General features: G+C 32.3%; 1 long non-coding RNA gene across 4 annotated transcripts; it reads left to right on the top strand.

The window, feature by feature from the left end:
* The first annotated feature begins 231 nt into the window (after positions 1-231).
* Positions 232-5,808, top strand: LOC131042575 (uncharacterized). Of its 4 annotated transcripts, none has more exons than XR_009105275.2 (3): positions 262-1,071; positions 1,354-1,439; positions 4,434-5,808. It is a non-coding gene; the product is annotated as an uncharacterized LOC131042575 (long non-coding RNA). The 4 variants fall into 4 exon arrangements; XR_009105276.2 differs by lacking the exon at positions 4,434-5,808 and adding an exon at positions 3,382-3,542; XR_009105274.2 differs by lacking the exon at positions 4,434-5,808 and having other exon boundaries at positions 262-891; positions 993-1,071; positions 1,354-2,467.
* The last annotated feature ends 1,447 nt before the right edge of the window (positions 5,809-7,255 follow it).

The following is a 7,255-nucleotide window of genomic DNA, read 5'->3' as shown; positions in this document are numbered from 1 at the left end:
GTTTTACTAAGTGTGTCTTTATTAACACGTGTATGTTAGAAGAATTAGTTGATGTTTGACACTTGTATATCAAAAGAAATGTCCATATCTCCATAAAAATCACAAAATATGTATGCAGAGAATAAAAATCACACAGTATATATGCGGAGAATAAAAGTCACACAATATGTATGCAGATGGTAGTGTTAAATGGATGAAGGCACTTTACCTCCTCTACCAACTACACTCGGATTCGACCTATAAATACTGGCTTGGGGTAATGTTTTTCAAGCCCCTGTAGTTGTTATAGAAAGTAGTTTAGTGCCAGAAAAGGAAAATTGGTTTATCTGATTTAGCTCTCTATGAGAAGGAATTCTCCTGATTGTGAATAGTTTAATATTCGGATGACCGAGTTTGTGGAATTCTATTGAATTAGAATCCCATGGCTGGCCATCCGAAGAATATGTGTTCTTGGACTGTATGTTCCTTGACTTATACATGCTGGTAGGCATCCAGTGTAGTTACTAACACCCATCGAGAATAAAATTTGTCAGGGGTCATTTTAGGTATCATTCTCTTAACCAAGCTTGAGCTCTGTAAGCTTCATAACCCTCTTCGCAACTTTATATTGTGAGTCATGACAGTCGATGCCTAGATCATATGGAACTGAGCATATTCATCTTTAGCTAGTTTGTTTTGTTTTGTTTTTTTGGCTACAGAACGACTTTATTGGTTCATTTCTTGATCAATCATCTTCTCCAATGCTTGACATATTGTAGTGAAGAAACGGGTAAGCATGTCGCGGTTAACAAGTGCCGATGTGTTTGTTGCAGTTCATGCAACTAAATTTTTCATTGTTAATGAGAGGCCTCAAGATATGATTGGGATGCTTGATGTGGGTAAGCGTGGAAGGTACCATCAGACAAACTCGGTGATATTTGATATTTGGTATTGTTTGATTTGATGCTAACAAAATTTCAAATTCACCCGCTTTGTATGATGTTTCCTTTCAGACTTCTTGTTAACTGAGAAAATTTTACTATGGAAGCTATTTTATAACTGATCGTCTCTGCAACATGAATGTGAGGAAAAGTATGTTATCCTTTCCACTTGTTCTCATGGGAATTACATTATTCTAGTTTAAGGCTGTATTCAGTTTATGTTTCAGATTGTTAGGAAATCAAATGAGGTTGTCATTTGCAATGATTTTGTGTTTTCTTGAAAGTGGAAAATATGCTACTAAATGAAAGTCAAAAGCAAGATTTAAATAAATAATTAACTTTCTTTGCAAATATTTCTCGTACTATCTTCAATTTACTACTTGGGATTGTGTTTGATCTCTTAAATTGGAAAATCTTGCTGAAAACTAAACAGGTCTTTGCTGAATGCTATTGTGTGGCTTGAAAGCAATCTGTAGGGAAAGCACAAAATTCATGGCATTTTCAGAAATAAATTGAATGGTAAGAAAAATGCTTATAAACAATAGGCTTCCAGTTTTAATATCAAGCCTCAAGGTGCATAAAGACAAGTAAAACAGGGAGATTTTTTAGTTGAAATCTTGAAGCTTGTCCCAAGGTATTTGTGGTCTCTTGGTTTTTAAGATGCAATTAATTTGTACATCCTATTTGATGTTGAGGTGCCTACAACTGTATGTTGACTGTATGTTAACCACTTGATTTAGAGGTTGGAATTTTATTTAAATAATAAAATAAATGCCGACTGTCGAAGATCTTCTACAAATTAGTATAGATTGTTACGCCTCAATAAAACAATGACCAACGTAGTTTATTTAGTTTTATTTTGATTTCAAAGCCCTAATAGGTAATGTGTAAATAACTATTTTAAAATAAAATTATGAACTTAAGACTGATATTTGGTAGTCTATTTCATTACCTTTACCTAAATTGAAAGGGTGTTTCATTTGCATTTAGTTGAATATGTTTAGTTTTATTATATTATTTTTTGTTTAACTAATTTATAGGAGTATATGCAAACAAAATGTCAAAAGAGCAATATTTTTATGAAATTGTGTCAATTTTGTTGTGTTTATGAGCACAACTATGTGTGCTCTCTTTTATGAAAAAAGTTGTAAGTTCAATTCATTGTTGATTATTCTCTAAGCCTAATAATGGTAGTACATTTGATTGAAGTTTCTTAATTTATATATCAATCCATGGTGTTAATAGGATTGTAAATGTTATTGTGAAAAGAGGGTTTAATTAATATTTAACATCTACTTGGTTGCGGGCCATTTAAACTAGTGCTTAAGCTCACATGGAGACTTCCCTTTTTTGTCTCACTTCATGAGTGCTCTACATGTGTCTTTACACTTTTCAAGAGTACACCCACATGCATCACCACTTTTGAATGTTTAATCAATCTTCTATTCCTATCTTTTTTTGTCCTCCTTGTCCTACATACACAAGGAGAATATTGTTTATTTTACACACATTTGTATATGTATTGATATTATTGCCTTTTTGCTTCATCTATTTGTAAAAGGTTAGTTTGATTTTGAAGAGATTCTATGAATCTGTGGGTCTCTTGTTGAATCCAATATATGGTATCATAGTTATAAATTTGCAAGCACCTTCTCTTATAGGGGGATTTTTAATGACCAATTTCATACACTGCATCCTAGAGAAAAACTAATATTACCATTGCATCCGGAAGGCCTAAAAATAAGGGATTGAAAGTCAAATCAAGAAGATTTTCTTACTATCACATACAATTTTTTTAGGAGGGTTTCATGAAAGGTTGTATATGTTGGTGCTTTCCTCCAATTGATTATCCAATTGGCTTTATAGTTATGCTACTTCTAATACTTAAGACTCTCAAGTCAATGCCCCAATTAATAGAGAATTTACTTCAAGTTCCCTCTACACCCTCAGCTCTATAAAACCAAGGTGGGTATCCCTTCACTAGACATTACTTTAAGATACTTAAAGATACAAATGATGTAGCAGTAGATAACAATTTTATATAACAAGATAAGAATTAATTAGATTCAGCTTAATTTCCTCAAAGCCCTCTAGAATCATTTTAGCTTTGGTGTGGAATGCAAAAGAAATAGACATAAAAATAAGATAAAATTTGGTCTTTAATTTTGTTTGATTCCTTCCAGAAATTAATAGAAAACCAAAGTCTTGAATTATGAACAACCTAAACACTAACTATCAATTAAACATCCACTACAACAAATTTTAAATGAATACCTCAATAATGCTTTGATGACTTGTTTGTTTTACTTTCATTGCAATGTCTCCTAATTAGCTGAAAAAAATTTCAACATAGCAGATCATTTGATTCAATATATGATCTTTGCCTATTTTGCCCATGAATATTGAGATCTATGGCTAATGTTTAAGCTTGACAATGACTCAATACAGGTTTGTATTTTAGGTTATGTCCAAGCCAATGTGAGGGTTTGTTGGATGAAACTTTAATATGTATCTTAGGTGACACTATACACATTACTATAAAGGATCTAAATGTCCCTGATTGACATCTCTATAGGATTAAAATGCATGGATCATTATATAAAGAAAATTATATTTTGAGCAGTTGTGTGTTATTGTGTGTATAGCATGCTTGGTATGTAACAAATTGTCCCAAGTCTTCGACGATACTTTCACTAACCTTTCGCGTCTAAACTGATTAAATAATTTTAATTATTTAATTAGTACTAATATTTTTATTCTAATTTCTTATGATTAAATAATTCTTAATTATTTAATTATTGATCTTCTAAACCAATAATTAAATAATCTTTATTATTTAATTAATATTCATCATTATCTCTTTTTTATTTATTTAATTACTATTGGTGGGTGAAATAAATAATTTTTATTTATTTATTTATTTATGACCCCAATTAACTCTTCCAATTTCCAATTTTTATTCCCATGTATCTCTTCAAACTTGCTAATTCACCACTAGTTTTTTCCTCTCTATTTCATTTTGGCATATTTTGTTGAAAATAGATGTTTCCAATATTTATTTTCACTTAGCTCTATTCATTTATATTTCTTCCTCAACATTGGAAATGCAATTTAATTTTTTATCCTCATTGAACAAGTCCTCTGATTTAATCTTGTCCATTCATTTCTTTTAATCTCAAATCAATCTTAGCCATCCAATCAATCTCAATTTCTCTATAAACTAAGCACTTTTCTCATCATTTTCATCCATATTTTGAGTAATTATATGTTGTCAAATTAACTTCAAATATTTGAATCGTCTCACCCTTGTTTTCAACACATTTGCAATTTGGATTTTGAGAGCTGCAAACCATTTGATTAGACAAGCAAGGACACTGGAGGGGATCATTTTGAGAATATGAAGGATCATTTGCATTTACTTATTTATTTGTTTATGCTTTATTTTTGTACCTTCATTGATGTGGGATTTAAGGATTTTATTAAATGCCTAACTTTTCCTCTCACAAATACCAGATGCTTGGAGATTTAATTCATGTGCCAACATAAGAGCTTCAACCTATCATATATGATCTCCATAGCCCTTTTCTCAATGGGGATTGGATCTCATTGGAAAGATTCATCTGACATTAGCAAATGAACATAAATTCATCATAACTGCCTCAAAATACTTCACCAAATGGATTGAGGCTATACCTATGACCTATATTACTGGCACTCAGATTTCCAAGTTCATCTTGAACTATATCATATGTTGGTACAGGGACCCCTTTTGCTATAGTCACAGGTAATGGTCGTCCATTTAAGAACAAAGATGTAAAAGAACTCTTTGAGAAATTTCATATTCAACATCGCTTTTCAACTCCTTATTATCCATAGAGTAATGGCCAAGATGAGACATCCATTAAAATAATCATCAAAATACTAAAAAAGGTTGTCAATCATGTTGGCCGAGATTGTCATGTGCAGTTAAATCTAGCTTTATGGGCCTATTACACTTTTATCCGCACCCTTAATGACACAACACCTTATTCCTTGGTGTATGGTGTGGAGGCTATTTTACCTTTGGAGGTTGAGATTCCATCATTAAGAATGTATTTGCATCATTTGATTGATGATGAAACATAGAGTGTCTAGGCTACATCAGCTTGAAATGTTAGATGAAAGGCATTAGACAACTTTGACTCATCTTTAGGCATATCAAACTACCTCCGTCGCACCTACAACAAGAAGGTCAAAGGGAATCATTTTGATGTTGGAGATTTGGTCCTAAAGGCAAATGCCAAGGATTCATAATCTATCTGAAAGATTATCAAAGGGAAATTTTAGACCAATTAGGTAGGGCCTTTTATCGTCACTACAGCATATGGCTCGGGGGTATATTAGCTAGCAACCTCGAAGGGAGAACGATTATCAAATCTTGTCAACAATATGCATCTCCAGAAGTATTATACATAAGTCTTTTTTTTACAGTTCTTCAATATGATCCTGAAAATATATTAAAAATTTGAAAAATACAAAAAAATTTGAAAAAAAAAATAAAAATATAAAAAAAAATTGATGACAAAAAAGTAAAGAAAAATCATTCACCCTCTAGTGAAAACCTGACAAACAGGCACTTTGGGCAAGTAACGTGGTGAAAAGTTGACAAACAAGTGCCATGTGTATCAATGGTTGTTGCTCTACTATCTATCTTGATTCTATTTTTACATAGCACAAAGCTTTATCATGCCTATCCATTCTGATTTGACCCTTTGTCTTTATCGAGGTCTATGGTTGGTTAGCATCGAATGTCATTTTCCAGCTAGTTGCCAATCTATATATATGTTTTTTTCCTAGTCGTTGTACATACTTGGACCTATAATTGAGGGAAAATCCCTTCTCATGATCAATTGACAGAGTTATCACTATGAATAGCTTGGAAGCGGTGACATGTATATAGCTTTAAAAATCCTAAAAAACAACTAAAAAACAAATAAAATCCTGAAAAAATAACTAAAAATCAAATACGATCCTGAAAAATTAATAAAAAATCCAAAATGTCATGAAATAATTCAAAAAAATTCATAAAACGTCCTGAAATGATCCAAAAACATTTGTAAAATGTCCTAAAAAAAGTACAAAAAAAATTCAAAAATTCAAAAACCCTAAAATTTGAAAACATCAAAATCAAAAAACAATCATTTTCATTTCATTTTGCTAATAAATTGTCCTCTTGTACATAGAAAGATATTTGTGTGGATAACAAACATAATACTTGCCAAACAATGTACTTAATGAATCATGCAACAACAGATGAACTATTCAACCAAACAAGCTTTCAAATTGATTCAAAATTATCATATCAATCACCATCAGCATCGACATTATCATGGGTCTTATACAGGATGTGGTATACTCGAAACCATATTGTGTTTTGTCTTAGACGGGGTATTACATTCCCTAAAACCAGACAACATGATCGTCCTATCAACCACAACGTCGTCCAATCATGAACATTATTCACTTTTGACAACGGAGATCAGAATGGTTGTTTGACTTGTTTAAATTTGCGTGTCTTGTCTTTTATTGATTTATCTTCGATCATTTTCCTATATTTCTCGATGATGTCACTGAGTGATTTAGAGTGGTCGAGATGGCTCATGATCTTTTATTTTTGTCTTATGATTGTGGAGTGTTTCGTAACATTCTAGGGCAAGTATGCTTTGGGTGTCTGTGTTGGCACGTCCACATCATGGTTGTCTCACATCCCTTGCCCTTAGACACACATAATGTCTTAGGATGGTTGAGCCATTCCTTGTCTCTAAACATGTTTGTTTTATGCAAAGGGATTGCATTATCGCCCTGACCTTCATTGTCATGGTGCTCCACATCCATTTTGCTATATCAAATAAAGGTTCTCACCTACTATTGTGAATTTGTGAAAGCAAGTTTTTCTTCATCACTAATTTTTCTTCATTTAATTTTCTCTTACTAGCATTTCGTCCATCAGTCCTTGCAATCCTCTTGGTCTAGTCTTGTCATCGTTGTTGATCAATTTCTTTTTTAGATTTTTCCGGCCAATTCCTTGAGGGGGCACCCACATACCGTGTTGTCATCTGGGGAATATTTTGTTATTGTTCTTTGAAACAACACTCACAATCGCATTGTCTCGTAGAGGGGCAAAATGTAGGCATCTAAAAATGGTCAGCGCTTGTGACATCATACTTTAACATATCCATGTGACCTTATATTGGGGTTTTCACATCTCACTAACATTCTCACTATGTTACACATTTGATATTTTTCATTTGTTGACATCTTGTCATTCTTGTATTTCTTCCCTATTTGATTCTAAT

Source organism: Cryptomeria japonica, chromosome 9 (assembly GCF_030272615.1).
Source record: "Cryptomeria japonica chromosome 9, Sugi_1.0, whole genome shotgun sequence".
NCBI classification, from domain to species: domain Eukaryota; kingdom Viridiplantae; phylum Streptophyta; class Pinopsida; order Cupressales; family Cupressaceae; genus Cryptomeria; species Cryptomeria japonica.
The sequence above is the reverse complement of the archived record's forward strand: the minus strand, read 5'-3'. Positions and strand labels throughout refer to the sequence as shown.